Source organism: Melozone crissalis, unplaced genomic scaffold (genome assembly GCF_028551555.1).
Source record: "Melozone crissalis strain CALT ecotype California unplaced genomic scaffold, PUWL_Pcris_2 ptg000132l_1, whole genome shotgun sequence".
NCBI lineage: Eukaryota > Metazoa > Chordata > Aves > Passeriformes > Passerellidae > Melozone > Melozone crissalis.
In genome coordinates this window covers 4,864,100-4,880,748 of record NW_026535905.1, presented here as the reverse complement: position 1 = coordinate 4,880,748, position 16,649 = coordinate 4,864,100, and the positions used below count along the sequence as shown (strand labels likewise).

General features: G+C 47.2%; 1 protein-coding gene across 1 annotated transcript in view; it reads left to right on the top strand.

The window, feature by feature from the left end:
- The first annotated feature begins 14,639 nt into the window (after positions 1-14,639).
- The window catches only part of SMOX (spermine oxidase), a 52,976-nt gene continuing 50,966 nt past the window's right edge, over positions 14,640-16,649 (top strand). Inside the window, exon 1 of the mRNA XM_054293197.1 lies at positions 14,640-14,745. The gene's annotated coding sequence lies outside the window, so the exon portion shown is untranslated. The remainder of the gene's footprint in view (positions 14,746-16,649) is intronic.

The window sequence follows — 16,649 nt, the reverse complement described above, 5'->3', positions numbered from 1 at the left end:
AGGGTAACATCTCCCTGGCTGTGCTGCACCAGAAGTTCAACAAACGCAATGTCTTTTCTGTGAAATGTCCAGCATTCCACAAATCTGACATTCTGATGGAAGAAAAAAAAAAAGTTTGCCTGGAAAATTCCCAAGCATCCTGACTGGCTCTGTGTGGTGTAAGGAAACGTGACAGCATTGTGCTGTCCATCCCATCCCTTGGGTGTAACCTCACCCCAGACCTGAATAACCTGTCACTCTTGGATAAAGGCTCTGGCTCTCTGCCCTGGCTCCCCTGTCCCCGCTGAGTTTGTTTCCATGGATTTCTGCCAGGAACATGGCTTTATCTTGGTCTCCTAAGGAAACATTTGTAAGCACACTTTGCACAACTATGGAAGAGGCCTGGCTTCGTCTGTGATCTTTGCTCTTTACCTTCCTTGAAGAATTTGACCAACTTCCACCAGATTTCATGGCAAGTGCCACAAATATAAGCTGGTGGTTGACTTGCACCAGAGTGGGATCACAAGGCACAAATCCACATGGAATCATTAGACATTGTCGTCTTTGTTGCAGGTTGAACTATTGTTCATGTTGAACTGTTGTTCTCTCTCCACTCCTCTTTTTGTCCTTGCAGGGTGAGATTGAAGGGGCCAAGGAAGATGCACATGCCTGGATAAAGGAATTTGCAAGGTTATCTCCCTTTTGCCTTCCGTATGGGGTTTGTAGTAGCTCTCCCCAGCCTAAAGTCAGGCTGGTTCCCTTTGCTTTTCCCTCTGGATGTTGCTCTGAAGAGCAGAGTCCATGGAGCTGCTCTCCATATCCTTCATTAGTCTCTAAAAGCCTCTGAGATTCAGCTGCTTTGTAAAAGAAGAAGTTAATTTTTCACTTTTAGCACAATTTAGCACTTTTGACTCGGCTGTCCAGAGGCCTACAATGTGGAAACAACAAACATTCCTGCTGTAAAACTCATGTGCTCCTCCAGGGATTGCAGGGAGGCTCCAGGAGTTTGGAAGTCATAATTTAGGCCTTCAACTGAAAGCTGGAAAATTCCATGGATTTTGGTGTGTATGTGACTTGATAAAATCTGGGTTTCTCCACTTATTGAGCAACTACAAGGGTGGGGTTTAGGGAGGATGATGAGGATTTGGACACTCCTGATGACAAGGTGTGAGCTGGCCATGTCCCTTGTCCTAGAAACATCTCAGGTGGACAAAATGCATCAACACAGAAATGAGATGTTTTCTGGCATCTGATAAAACCTGTGAGCTCTGGCATCCAGACCCTGCCCTGATTGTAAAATGGCCACAGCCACCACCAGAAGCAAGAGTCATGATTGTCCACACCCACACAGGATGCCTGGAATAACCTCCAGGAATCCCACAGGGATGGCATTTGAGGATGGAGTCCACTCTGCTGGGAGTGTTTGGGCTGAACATCATCTCTTGTCCCACCTGCATCCTGCAGGAATGAGGGACTTTGTAAAGAAGCAGCAAACTCCATGCTGCCAGCCAGGGGGATCCTTGGAGAAATCCAGAAGGCCACCCTCTGACCCTGCTCTTCTGGAGACACAACATCTCCTTGCACTCCTGGTTTGGAATAGGAGTGAGGTGTTCGTGAGGTCTCTAGGATGAGGTGAGAGATGAGAATTTGACTCCATGTTCTCAGAAGGTTGAGTTATTATTTTATGATATTATATTTTATTAAATTAAAAAATATTTATGTTTTATTAAATCAAATAATATTAAAGAAATATAAAGAATAATTATTAAAGAATAATATATATTTATATCTATTCTTTAATATGTATTAAAGAATTTATATTAAATAATACATAAAAATATATATAAAATATATAAAGAATATACTAAAGCTATACTAAAGAAAGATAAGGATGCAGACAGAAGGCTTAACAAGAAAGAAGAATAAAAACCCATGACTGACTCCTCAGAGTCCCACACAGCTGATGGTGATCAGTCATTAGGTAAAAACAATTCACATGTTTGCATAAACAATTTCTAGGCCACATTCCAGAGCAGCAAACACAGGAGAAGCTGAGGCTTCTCATCCTCCCAGCAGAAGAAATCCTGGCGAAGGGGTTTTTCAGAAAATATCACGGTGACATAGGAGTCTCCTCCCCAGCCACCCAAAAATGCAGCTGTGGTGCCAGAGAGGCTTTCACAACCTGCTGTGTGACAGTGGAGGACGTGGGGAAGGTGATGATGTCAGGGGTGGTTGCTGCAGCCGCCCCAACATCAGGGTGTGTGCACCCTTTCCAAGAATGTGGCTGTGGGGTGTGGGGTCACAGCTGAAGCCCTCAGATGGGGTGGATGGATCAAATCAATATGGAACCAGAAAAAGCAGGGGGAGGAGAAGTGTGGGAAAGAGCCACAAAAGGAATTTGAGGGGCACAATGGGAGTCCATGGAGAACAGTGTGATTAAAGGCCTGGTCCTGCTGCTATGTGCCACCTGTGCGAGTGGGCACCAGCTGGCACTGACCACCAAACACTCAGTTTCTTGCTTGATTTGACCAAGCCAGGACACCCCAAAGATGGAAGGAAGGTCACAGCCTGCTCTTGCACCCCTGACCTATGTCAAAAGCAGAATAAAGACCTCTATGTCATCAGAAGAGCTTTAATTTAAAAAAAAAAATCCAGGTGAGGGACCCTGGTCTTTCCTGGGGTTCATGGAGAGGATCCCAGTGAAAGGAGACCATGGAGCAGCAGAGACTGGTGCTCTCTTCTCCTGGCAGGTTTGAATTTCCAAGTGCAGAGTGTGGTGGGCACAGGACAGTCAGCACACGGTGATGGATAGCAAGGTTATGGATAGATGGCATTTTATGGATTATTGTGTCTGCCCCATCCCTGAAGTGTCCAAAACCAGGCTGGTCAGAGCTTGGAGCTATCTAGGATAGTGGAATGTGTCCCTGCCCATGGCAGGGGGTTGGAACTAGGTGGCCTTTAAGGTTCCTTCCAACTTCGACCATTCTGTGATTCTAAGAATTCTGTGATCTCCTTGATGGGTTACCTCAGTGACAGGTCTAGAGAAAGGTCTGGGGATCCAAAGGGATGAATCTTTACGCTCCAGGACCCCACTGCACCCCCCTCTCTCGTGTGGGAAAAGCACCCTGGTTGCCCTTAATGTGGAAAGGGGTCAAAATTCTCTTTTGCACCTGAGGAAGAGCCAGGCACAGCCTTTCCAAAGCAGCATAATTCAGGGAGATCTCCAGGTTCTCTCCTGGACTGCAGCCTAAAGGTGCTTTGCCTGAATTTAGCAATGATCTCTGATGTGTGATGGGATTTAGTAAAAAACAAGGGCTTAAAAATAAGTAAAATACTTAAAAAATTAGTAAAAAATATATCAAATTTCCTGAGTGCAACAAGGAGAGGGGTGAGCACGTTCCTGCTTCCCAACCTCAGAGCCCAGTTCTGTGGAACAAGGATCTGTGTTGGAATGAGAGGGGTGGGCCAAAGGCCACCAGGCTCACCCTGATTTCAAGCCCCTCCATTCCCTCACAAGCCCAGGGAATCTCCAGAGGAATTCTCTGCCTCCCAAACACACAAGAACAACAAACTGAAAGGCCTCTCTCCGAGTCTCTCCCGACTGAAAAATATTAGCCAGATAAGCTGAGTATTCTTCTTTTAATTTAATTTTAATAGCCAAAACATACCATGCAGGCAACAGATCCGATGTTTCTTGGCTAGCAGGGATGATTAGATCTCTATAACTATATGCTACCAAGTGTTCTTGCTACAATAAATAAAGGTCAAAGGCAAGACACTTCCTGCTACTTTTGCTGACACGTGGCTGCCATTTAGTGATTCATAATCTCTACACACGGCTTGGCACACGTAAGGGATTTTTTTTTTTTTTAATAGGAGCTGTTTTCAACTTGTGCAAACACAACAAAGGATTTAAAGGGACCTGCTGTGAGCCACCTCCACCAGCAGCAAGATTCAGCGCAAGGTAACAAAGATGAGCAGGAGCATGGGCTGTAGGTTGAGCTGTGCACAAGTGGGAGCTGATTCTCTGCTGGCTTTTAGGGGTCTTTGAGGTGAAAAAAGTGTAAAGCTATGCCTGTTTCTGCTTTTTTATAGCTTTTTTGTTCTGTATATCTCAGTGCCTCATGGAAATGCATAAACACTGATGTGTCTGAGTGGCAGATAAATGCTGGGAGATAACAAAAGCTGATGGTGTTTGGATAGGATTGTGGTGGGCTCTGGTCTTCTGGTCCCCAGGCTGGGATTAAGTTGTGACATGGACTCTGATGAGATAAATTTTATTATCTGGACAGGAGAAGGAAAAAATAATATAGGAATTAAGCGTTTTGCCATGTTGGGTCTGCTCTGTGCTTTGTACAATGTGTTGGTAGCAGGTGTACAGGGGCAATTGCAAAAAGATGTGAAATGTCCTTCATATTTAGGAAGAAAACTGAGCATAAGCTGCTTGCTTCATCCATCAGGCATTCTCAGTTCTGAAGAGTTAAGTTGCGTTAGGCTGTGGTTATTGTATTTGCAACAACATTTTTCTGTTTCTGTGGAAAATATCTGCAATATTCAGACAAACCTGAAACATCAGGACATGGAGAGCTCATGGATATTTGGGTGTTTGTCCTGAATGCAGTGAAAAGGAATGACTTTTTTAATGCACTCTCACAATTTCTCAGAGAAAATCAGACTTTTCTGCACTAAAAGTCATTTGCTTCGTGTCCCATTCTGATTTGTTTTAATGACCTCACAAGATGTTTCCATCTGGAGGTGGACTGGGAGATGTGCATCTGTGAGCAAGTAATTCCATGAAGGATTGTCTGTTACCTTTGGTGGTCGGTCCACTTCATTTCCTTTTGGTAGCTTTATTTTTCTACTGTGTATTCATGAAAAGCTCAGGGAAATGGTTTGACTTCTGTTGTTTGAGTGAATTCACCATGCAGTCATGGAATTGTAGAATCATGGAATGGTTTGGGTTGGAAAGGACCTTGAAGATCATCTTGTTCCAATCCCCTGCCATGGCAGGGACACCTTCCACTATCCCAGGGTGCTCCAAGCCCTGTCCAACCTGGCCTTGGACACTTCCAGGGATGGAGCAGCCACAGCTTCTCTGGGCACCCTGTGCCAGGGTCTCACCACCCTCACAGGGAACAATTCCTTCCCAATATCCCATCTCAATCTTCCTTCTTTCAGCCGCTTTGGGGTTTGCACAACAGCCCAGCTCAGAGCTGTGCAGCAGTTCCTTGCATGGGGAACCAAGAGCTGAGGGGCACAGGAGAGAAAAAGCTGGCTGGGGAAGGGGAATCTGAGTGGGAGCCTTGCAATCCGTGGTCCTACAGACTGAATCACACTGCTGATGTCATTTATTGGGGCTGTTTCCTGCTGAGGAACAGACTCAGCAGCAGCACCCAGGTCTGCAGCCACTGCTGGCACGCTCTGGAGCAGTGAATCACCAGTGCTGTTTGCTGAGCTGAGTCACTGGCGTGGACAGAGACCTCACAGAAAATATTCCTTGGTGAAAAAACTACTCCAGGATCTCAGTAAAAAAATTTTAAAAATCCAGGTTCCTTTCTGGTGTTCTTTGCCTGATGAAAGGAGGATTTTTTTTCTCAGTGGAATATCTCTGCTCTGAGGTGGTGCCAGGGTGCAGTGTGACCTGTGTTTCCAGCTGGCAGAACAAAGGCAGGGATGGTGTTTGAAGGCTGTTTGTTCAGCATCCCAGTAACAAGACTTTGGGCACCTGGAAACTTTGGCAAGCAAAACCTGTATTTCATGATCTTTTTTTTTTTTTTTTTTTTTTTTTTTGCTTCTGAATTCTAAGGAAACAGAGGAAAAAAAAAAGGTTTAGGTTTTTTTTTTTTTTTTCCCCCAACCAAAAAGGAAATTGTGCAAGGAGGGGGAAAAAGTTGTTCCAAGGCCAAATTATCACCTGCTCACTTTAATATTGGCTCAGACAAGTAAAAGGAACACTGAAGGAGCACACGAAGGAGGTCTGGAAAAATCTTATGTTCAAGGGACAGGGTAGTGAGGGAACAGCCAGGCAGTGTGGCAGTGTCTTGCCTCTACAGGAACTAGTGGCCAGCAAATGGAATTAGTGGGATACCTCCATGAAGGTGGGTCCTCATGCAATGGGTAGCTGAGCTGGACATGTCTTTCTGTAGGATATTGTGAATACAAAAAGGTTCAGGAGGTAAATGGGCTACTGAGAGGTGATGGAATTTATGGAGAGATATCTTCTGGGATTTACTAAGAAGATAAATCCCATCAGGCTCAGGACATCCCTTGAGGTGAATATAAACAAGGCAAGGAGAGCTTTGGGGAGATGTGTTTTGTGTGTTTGACCCTGTGATAATTTCCTTGTGGGGAACAAAGTTCTGAGAGTTCCTTGCATTTCAAATCCCAACACACCCAACCTTGAGCAACTCCTCGTGGCCACTGGTTTTATTTTTTTCCCCCATCACTTCAACCTGAAGCAGCAGGAAGGAAAATGCTTGGCCACTAAAGCCATGGTACATTGCACCATGTGAGCAGAGCTGGGAACAGCATCCCTGGGCACAAGGGGCAGGAAAGTGTCCTTTTTGTAGGAAATCCCAGGTTTGAGGTACCCTAAAGGATACCAGAGAGCACCTTATGAGGATGTTCAGCCTTGTCTTACATTTTCTTTTCCAAGTCCCTTTATCTGCACCAGCCAAGGCAGCTTCCAAGCTGGATGGAGCCTGAGCACTGTGGCTCCTTTTATTCCCTAATGTGTCCCAGCAACACTGGGCAGCCAGCCTGGCATTTTGACTGAGATTTTAAAAGGCTTGCTATTACTGATTTCTCTTTTTCCATTTCTCTCCCAGCAACACTGGGTTATTTCACCTTTTTTATTTTTTTGGTTAAACTCTTGTTTTGCCGTTCCTTTGGGGACTGGGACAAGGGACATAGATCCTCAAAAATTATTTGAGTGCCAGATCCCTGCTAGCACCTATCACCAGCTGTAATGTGCTGCTACCTCTCTCCTTCCCCACCTCAGAGCCAGGCAAACACATTCTGTTCTTTTGAGATTATATCCTGGAGATCTGAATGTCACAGCAGGCTGTGCAGTTTAACACAGGAAACATTTGTGCCTGCTATTTAAGAGAAATAAGTTGCTCATGTTTCCCTGGGAACCAGCCTGTCAATCGAGCTCACTTGACTCCCCTGTTATTAAAATAAAATGTGAAAGAGTAAATGGATATATTGCAAGATGTGCAAGGGCAAAAATGCAAGCTGGGTGTATTTTGTATCCAAAATACGCATCCCTACGTAAAGAAGAAGTGTTTTTTCAGCTTTATTCAGATGGATTGCTGTTCTTTTGGATTTCTTTTGCTGGCAGTGTTGTGCCTTCACACACAGAACTTGGAGCTGACTGTAAAAGAGCCTCCTGCAGCTCAGCAGTTGTTGGATTACGTCTGTGTGCAGGTTATACACAACACTTGCTCCCCAGGCTCCCTGGCACTGCTTTTGAGCTTGTGCTCTCTATTACCCCTCTTAGGCCGTTCCTTCAGAGCTTTCCTCTCCAGCCCAGGAGTGTTTCTCGCCTCATTTTTTTTGCAGGTTTATAGGAGGGTTTATCTTTAAGACCTGCCTCTGGGAGAGGCAGCAGGTTATCCGTGGGGCAAGGCTATTTTTAGGGAGCGCAGTGCCAGGATGGCTCCCAGCTCTTGGCAGCGAGCACAAAGGCAGCCTCTGTGCTCAGGGCTGCAGAACTGGGCACCCTGAGGAGCTGGGAGCCAGGCACGGGCAGGGAGCAGGGCACAGCAGGAAAATGGAGCTGCTCTGGGCAGCGAGAAGGGCTGAGGCTGCTGTGGGCACCGCCAAGGCAGAGGAGGGGATGCAGGGGCTGCAGAGATGGGATGGAAACAGGGGAGGTTCTCAGGATCATTCTCTGGTTTTGCAGGGAAATAGCCAAACCAGTAACATAATGCCTGGAAGAGGGATATACTACCTAAAACACCTGGCCAGTGCTGGAGATCCAAAGTGGGAGTAGTTGGCATTTTCCCACCGTGCTTTCCTCTACCTGCTGTGAGATAAAGGCGAGAGCTGCGCTGCCGTCAGCAGCAAAGCCTCCTCCCAGACTTCCACATCCAACCCTGTTCCTTTGCACCTGCCAGATTTTTCATTTCCTGGATTCTTTTTGTGTTCAGAATAGTTTTAGTGATTGTGGTTTCATGCAAACTGTGCTGAATTGGTGGGAAAGGGGTGTAAGTGTTCATAGCTGCTTTCACAAGAAGGCATGTTGGGTGAGATAAGACTGGATCTCCTGGGGACAACTTGTGAAGGATGTGCTAGAGGTGCACAAAATAGTGATAAATTGCTGAGAATCCAGCTGTTGACTGTGTCACGCAATATAAGACATGAGAACACTGAGGGCTGAGCACCTCTCCTACAAGGAAAGGCTGAGAGAGCTGGGGGTGTTCAGCTTGGAGAAGTTTTCAGTGAGAATTTAGAGCCTCTTCCAGTGCCTGAGGGGCTCCAGGAGAGCTGGAGAGGGACTTTGGACAAGGACATGGAGTGACAGGACAAGGGGAATGGCTTCCCACTGCCAAAGGGCAGGGATGGATGGGATATTGGGAAGGAATTCTTCTCTGTGAGGGTGCTGAGCACAGGGTGCCCAAAGAAGCTGTGGCTGCCTCATCCCTGGAAATATCCAAGGCCAGGTTGGAGGGGGCTTGGAGTGACGTGAGATAGTGAAAGGTGTCCCTGCCCATGCAGGGGATTGAAACAGGATGATCTTTCAGGTCCCTACCAATCCAAACCACTCCATGAATCTATGATTCCATGATGAATGGAAATAGCCAGGTCCATGCGAACCAAAGGATGTGCCACTGATATTATTCCTTGATTCATTGTCCATATTTACTTGAAGAAAGCAGACCAGCTTGTGAAAACAATATCCAAAGAAGGTTATTAAAAACAGGGGAACCATGTCTACCCCACAAAATCCCTGACAGAAAATAACCGGGAGCTGAGAGTGGTGAGTCCCATTTTCCCACTTGTGGCCAGCACACAGGTGTGTGCAGAAGATAGTGCCACCTTTTAATCTGCTTCCTGCCTTTGCTCCAGGGAAAGCATTTCCAATTTTCCTCATCCAAATGAAACCAAAAGGGCACTTCAGGTGCAAGAACTCACAGAAATGGAATTATGAGGGATTTTTAAATTTAGCAGAGAGAAATTTGTGGTAAGAATAAGTAATTGAAGCTTGACAGATATAAACCAGAAAGAGCAGCACATTTGAAGTTTTTGGGGTGCATGCTTGCTACCCCAATTTATTAAAGATTGCAAAGGATCTTCCACACATGGAATTTTTCACATTGTTGAGATTGGATATTTTTCTCAGCAGCTATATCCTTCCAGAAATCCATGTAGGAAAGTGTCAAAGCCTGTAGCTCTCAGAATATTAGAAAAAAATTACTGCTTGAGCAGTCTCATTCCAGAAATTGCCTTCCTAGAAGGGAATAAGGATGAACAAACATGGGAGGGGAATTTCTCCTTCTCACCTGGACTAGTTTTATTGCTAACCACAAAGGTGAGCTGGGTGTTTGTTCTGTGTCCAGATTGTTCATCATCAAGGGGAAATATTCATGAGAGAGCTCCCTGTCACTTGGACAGCCTGTCAAATAGGAAAGGTCATTGTTACTCATTCCCATGAACTGCTGCAGCTACACTGGGATGACTGGAAGGTCACAAAGGCTTTTTAAGCAAAGGGCAGACTCTCTGACTTTTGAAACTGCCTGTAGCCTGAATTTACTTTCAAAGGGAGGCTGCTGGGCTTTCAGGTTCCCTTTGTAGTCTTGGTAAAACATCCAATTGACTTATTGTCAGGGGATTGTGAGGAAAAGGGGAAAAACACCCACAAGAGGCAATATTGTTTGATCTCTGTCCTTCCTTGTTGTGCTTGTGAGCCAGAGCCTTGCTTCAGATAGACAGAATTTCTGGTGGGATTTTGTATTTATGTTATAATGTTTCTGTCTCCTGCACCGGACGTGGGTTTGGTTTTATTTTTTTTTTCTCCTGGGAATGTATGTTTTTGTTTGAGTGCTCAAGTGTTCCTCAAGTGGGTGAATGAATCATGGAAATTCCGTATTACGGACGGATGGAAAGATAATAGAGCATTTTATGTGGGCTTTCATGGTAAGTTTGCTTTGCAGGTAAAAGGGATTAGTCTTTCTCTAGTAAACAAACAGTGCAGAGGATGGAAAAGCCAGCTGGGCTTGTTTGGAGCTGCTGTAGTTATTCAACACAGGTAATTTTTCCAGGCTGTACGTGGTGTCCTTCTTGAGGAAACACAAGCAGCTTTGTCACTGTGTGTCACCCTGCCCAGAGCAGGAGCCAAAATCAGTACCCAGGTACCCTTAGGATAATAATTCCTGGGTTAGAAAACTGGAAGCCCCTTTTCTGACTTACAGATTTTCTGTTCAAGTTATAATTTCACTTCATGAGGGTCCTGCCAGATGTCAGTGTGTGAGTGAATCCCCCAAAATCTTGACCCAAACTCAGGAGGCCTTTTCACTGCAGACACATTCCTAATGCCAAAGTCAAATCTTGGCAAGAATGGGCAATCTCTGAAGCACAGCACACCCTGTGGCTCATATTGGGGGTCTTTGTACTGATATTCCTGATTTCAAGTAGATAACGGCACTTTTCCCAACATTTTTAAATCTGAGGATGAAAAATGCTGTGTAACAACAGTAAGAGGCAAAACCTTTTCATGCCAAACATCAGGAATGTGGTTTTTGGAGCACAGAGGGGTACTCTGGGCTGCTTGATTTTATTTGCCACTCCTGCTCTCTCTTCCAGCCAGCTGGATCCTTATTTTTCTAAAAAAAGCTTCTAAAAAAAGCTTCATGCCAGGCTTATTGCTCATCTCACCTGACATTTCTAGGAATGAGGCATTATGTTGGTCAATAGAAATCTTAAGAACAATCACTTAATGGCTTTAAGTCATTATTTTACTTGGCAGAAAATACAAAAAAAGGCATCAGTCAATCCAATAGATCTCCTTGGCCAGACTTCAAGCCTGCCCAAACCCAGAAATAAAACTTCACAGAGTGCCCAGGTACCCTCCCACCCTCCATGTGCCCACCATGAGCTCTCCTGATTTGTTTTCTGGAATTCTTTCCCCATCTGAAGGTGTGTTTTGAAGGACATGAGACCTGAGCTATTTCTGTCCATTCTGTGGTGCAAAAAACCCTTCCAAAAGGAGATCTTCCAGGCAATCCTTCACTTTTCTTTCTTCACATTGATTATGTCTCTGGATTGCAGCTCTGGGCAATCTTTTCAGGTGTGCTGCACAAGGTCTTTGTCCTCCCTGGTTTTTTTAGGTTAGGCTCTCCAGACTTTTACCATTTGCTTTACATTTCAGTCATAAACCTGTCCTTCAAGAGTGCTTCCCAGGAAAGATGCTTTATTCACTGTGTGGTCTGCTTATAGAAAACAAATGTCAAAGGCATAAAAAATGCTGATTTTAGGATTTCATCAAATTTCCTTGGGACTACTGTCTGCAAAAGGCACCAGCCCCAGTCCTATCTGTCAATTACTCTTCCTTAATCCATCGAACACTGTATTAAACATGGGCTTGCAAGGTATTTGAGCTTTATTTTCCCACAGGTAATTGCATTTCTGTCTACCCTTAAAATGCCTTACAAGCATTCCTAGGGCTGGCTCTGTTGCCAAATCTAAACTGGAGAAAGAGGGTAGAGCCCAGGGGACTCCTAATACCCAGAGCTTTCTAGATTTAGCTCAAATCCTTCGCATTGCAGCCAGGCAGAGCTGGTGCAGCCCTGCAGCACAGTTGTTTATTTGCTGTGGAGGAAATAGAAGTGCCATTCAGTAGGAATTGGCTCCCCAGCTTTCCCAGCTGCTGCATGACAAGCATCCCTCGTGGTTCAGCTTTTCTGTGGGTACAGGGGGCACCAGTTTGTCCTTCGTGGATTCTCTTTGCCTACGAAGAAACACAGCCTGGATTTGAGGCAGCCCTGAGGGGCAGGTGTTGCTCTGAGAGATGCTGAGGACACCAGGCAGGAATTCCTGGCTTCCCTTTCCATCCTCTGCAGATAAGGATCTCCAAGCTGGACCATCCAACTGTCCCTATTTCCTTATCACCTCTGACTTTGTCAGGTCTGGTGGAAAAGGCTGCTCTTCCCAGCCTTGCTGCCAATTCCTCTCTTTCCAGATAGAGCTGGTTAGAACAAGAATATGGCTCATTTACCTGAAGTCCTTTAATTTGCAAAGCTCTCCTTCCATCTGTAGGCTTGCTGGAGACCCAGAGAGGCGGGTGTGGGAGGGCAGAGCGCACCACAGGCTGGCTCCTGGGGTGTGCTGGATGGGGACAGCCACCCTGATGGTGGCAGGCTCACAAACCACATCCCAAACAGCGTGCGGCCATAGAATCATAGAATATTCTGAGTTGGAAAGGACCCACAAGGACTAACCAGTCCAATTTCTGGTCCCTGTGGCACATGAGAACCCCAACAATCCCATCCTGTCCCTGGGAGTGTTGTCCAAACTCTCCTGGAGCTCTGGGGAGCCATTCCCTGGGGAGCCTGGGCAGTGCCCACCACCCTCTGGGGGAAGAACCTTTTCCTAATATCCAACAAAACTCCACCTGAAACAGCTTCATGCCATTTCCTTGGGTCCTGTCAGTGGTCACCAGAGAGCAGAGATCAGAGTTGCCTCTCTGCTTCCCTTCCTAAGGAAGCTGCAGACCATGGTGAGACCTCTTCAGAAAAAACTGAAGGACCTCAGCCTTCCCCAATTTCATGCTGCTCCTTTGGATGCTCTCTAAAAGTTTTTATCCTTCTTGCATTATACTGACTGTCAAACATTACAGTGGCTTCAGCATCTGGGTGCTTCGAGGGGTTTTGAAGGGTTTTAAGTCCAGTGGTGATGGCAGCACTGAAGAGCAGTCAGGGAAGCTCAAAGTCTGGAGAAAAACAACCTGCAAGCACTGCAGATGTGAAATTGAAAAGTTTGCACAGTTCTCTGATATCTGAGGGAAGCTGGGAACCCCAAATCCACGTTATTCCTGCTTTTTTTTTCCCAGATGTTTCGGCTGGCTCAGCAGCCTCAGCCCAGCTGTGCAGGTGCAAACCTCTGGCAGGCAGCTGAGCGTGTTTTATAAAACCTTAAAATGCTTGAAGGCAGCGTGCAGACGTGACTGATTTCCATCCAAGGCACAGCCTTTCCTCCAGACTTTCCCTCCAGGCATCCAAAAAGCAATTTCAGCCAGCGTTTAATGGGAAGGCTGTGGGATGTCTGAGTGCTCCATCTCCATGGTGGACCCGCATCCCTTGAGTTACACATTGCTCAATCCTGGTCACAACCTTTTTTTGGAAAGAAGCTGTAATTTAATAAAACCTGTGTTTATGGGGCTGCTGCTTGGAGAGGAGACTTTTACCCTGCAGCTGCATGAAAGGCATCGAATTCAGAAGGAGCAGGGACATCTTCCCTTTGCTTTAGGGCTCTGAGTGCCAACTCCCAAACTGTGACACTGGAACTGGATTTTTTTGGCTTTCTCCTCCATTTGGAAGAAGCCTCCATGGCACAGGCTCTGTGCCCAGAGCCACTTAAGAGTATTCTTATTATTTACAGAATTGCAGAATGGTTTGGGTTGGAAGGAACATTAAAGATCATCTTGTTCCAACCCCCTGCCATGGGCAGGGACACCTTCCACTAGACCAGGTTGCTCAGAGCTCTGTCCAAACTGATCTTGAACATTTCCAGGGATGGGGTGTTCAATACAAATTTAGTATGTATATATATATATAAAATTTTTATTTTTTATAAATATATATTACATATTTATTTTATAGTATATTATAGTATTATAATATATAGTTTATATATAGTATATATAGTATATACATAGTACATATATGTATTATGTATAAATATGTTAACATTGCATATACCTTATATATAATAGTATAAATATAAATATAAATATAAATATAAATATAAATATAAATATAAATATAAATATATTGGAGAAGGTCCTTTGCTAGCTTTTAGGAGTCTTCAAGCTGAAAAAGTTTAAAGCTACGCCTATTTTTGATTTTATATAACTTTATTTTTTTCCCAGTATATCACACTACCCCGTGCAACTGCGTGAACACTGATATCAGTGAGTGGCAGAAACCAGATGGTGAGAGATAAGAAATTGTGACGGTGTTCGGATAGGACTTTGGAGGGCTGTGTTTTTCTGGACCACAGGCTGGGCTTTAATTGTGAGGTGGACTCCGATGAGATTAATTTCATTGTCTGGACAGGAATAGGAAAAAACTGGTGTAGGAATGAAGTTATTTTCCACACTGGGTCCGCTTTGTAGTTTGATGAACGCCCCGGAGCGGGGGTATCAAAGCAGCCTTGAAGTACAGCAGCAATCGCAAAAGGTGAAAAAGACCCGTCTCGCTTAGGAAGAAAATTAGCTTTAACACGCTTGCTTCACCAAGCAAGCGCTGATATCTTTAGTTTCACGTTCAAGTCGCCCAAGATCAGGAGCGGGGCGGAGGAGGCGGTGCAGGAGGCGGAGGCGGAGAAGGGGAAAGAGGAGGAGGAGGAGGCGGGGGATGCTCGAGGCGGAGCCGGGGCGGGCCGCAGGGGAGGCGGCTGGAAAACAGGCCGGCGCTGGTTCTCGGCCCGCAGTGCCCGCAGCCGCCGCTCAGCCGCGCCGGGAGCCGCTCAGCCGCGGGAGGCAGCGAGGCGAGAGCCGGGCGGGCGCCCCGACCCCGACAGTCCCCTCCGGCACCGCACAGAGAGGTACGCGGCGGGCGGCGGCCCCGGTCCCCTCGGAGCGTCCCCTGGCAGGGTCCCCTCGGCCCCCTCAGCCCGCACCTGCGGCGGGAGGGCCGGTGCCGCCTCGGCGGGGCTGCCCGGCTCCGTCCCCGCACGGAGCGCCCGGGCAGCGGCGGGGAGAGGGCGGGGGGCTTTGTCTGGGGGCACAGAGCCGGGACCCGTCCCACACGCCCTCCTCGCCGAGCCGCTGTAGGGGCCGTTCCCGGTGTCCCGTCCCGCACACCTGCCCCAGGGGCCATTCCCGGTGCCCCGTCCCGAAGAGCACCCTGAGGGTTCAGCCCGGTGCCCCGTCCCACACACCACGCTGAGAGTTCAGCCCGGTGCCCCGTCCCACACATGGGGGAGATATGGACATGACCCCGGGGGAGCCAGCCCGGTGCCTCATCCCAAACACCACCCTCAGTTTTCAACCCGGTGCCCCGTCCCGCACACGACCCCGGAGCAACCAGCCTGTGCCCTATCCCAAACACCATCCTGAGGGTTCAGCCCAGTGCCCCATCCCAAACACCACCCTCAGTTTTCAGCCCGGTGCCCCATCCCAAACACCATCCTGAGGGTTCACCCCTGTGCCCCGTCCCATACATGACCCCGGAGGAACCAGCCTGTGCCCCGTCCCACACACCGCCTTGAGGGGCCGTTCCCTGTGCCCCATCCAACAATTTCACCTCCCTAAACTACTCCAAGGGACATTCGCTCTGCCCCATCCCACACACCCCAAACCACCCCAGGAGTTTGCTGACCCTCATTCCTCCCCTCGACACCCCAGCCCAGGTGCAGAGCCGGTGCCATCCCTGCCGCTTTTTATGGGGACCGTGGGAGAACGGATCGCTCCCTCGCTAAGGACAGAACACGCACGGTTGTGTTGGGATTTTGAGCTGGTTTGGGTGTTTATTTTCTCCCCCTGGCGTGTGTTGATGTCGGTGAATCTCCCGCATGTGACACGAGTCCTCGCGTGCCTCCGCGTTCCCCGCCTCGGCGTTCCCGGCGATGACACCGAGAGCAGAGGTTCGGTGGGGAGGTCACCGTGCTGGGGATGCGATGACACCGAGAGCAGAGGTTCGGTGGGGAAGTCACCGTGCTGGGGATGCGGGTGACGAGCGGCGAAGGCTCGCTCCCGGCTTGTTTGTGTTTCTGCTGTTTTCATGTTTACACAAAGCTGTTACAATACCGGGGGCTTGGCGGCTCGCACCGCCGTTTTCAGTCGAATCCATCGACTTTGAGATCGCTGTAGTAGATGAGGGTTCCCAATGCCGGGTAGTGAAATGCACAAAGCAAGTTGTCAGTTACAGAAACTCAAAACAAATCTTTTATTTACATTCTCAACCCCTACACAGAGCTGCTCTGCTGCATCCTTGCTCTGCTCATCCCACAAATTGCTTTCCGTGGATTATAGACACGCTGTCTCAAACCTAGTTCTGGGACCAGCTGTAATTGCCGGATACATTAGATGTAAACACGAGCTTTACATAAAAGTGAAACCATATATATCGCCTAATACACGTCCACTCTGTGATCCTGCACAAACAAAGTCGAGCCCTGTCCTTAGCTCACCCTGTTGATCCACTTTTCCCGTAGCCTGTACGAGGCAGTTCTGTTCCCAGAGTTACCAGACAGGTTTAGTGGAGCCCAAGAAATCAGCCCAGGAGCATTTCTGTGTGTTGTGCAAGAATGCTGTTATGTTCTCAGTCCTTTACAGATGTTGTTTTATTGACTTAGTGATAACATTTTGCTCTCCTAGCTCCTTTTCCCTTTCCAGATTGTTAGGCCAGCACTTACTAATCTTTTGTGGCTCTGCTGTGGAACAGATGTACTGTGTTTTTTAGGGAGTAGCAAGCTCTGTGGTTTCAGCTGGCTTTGCCTCTAAAAAA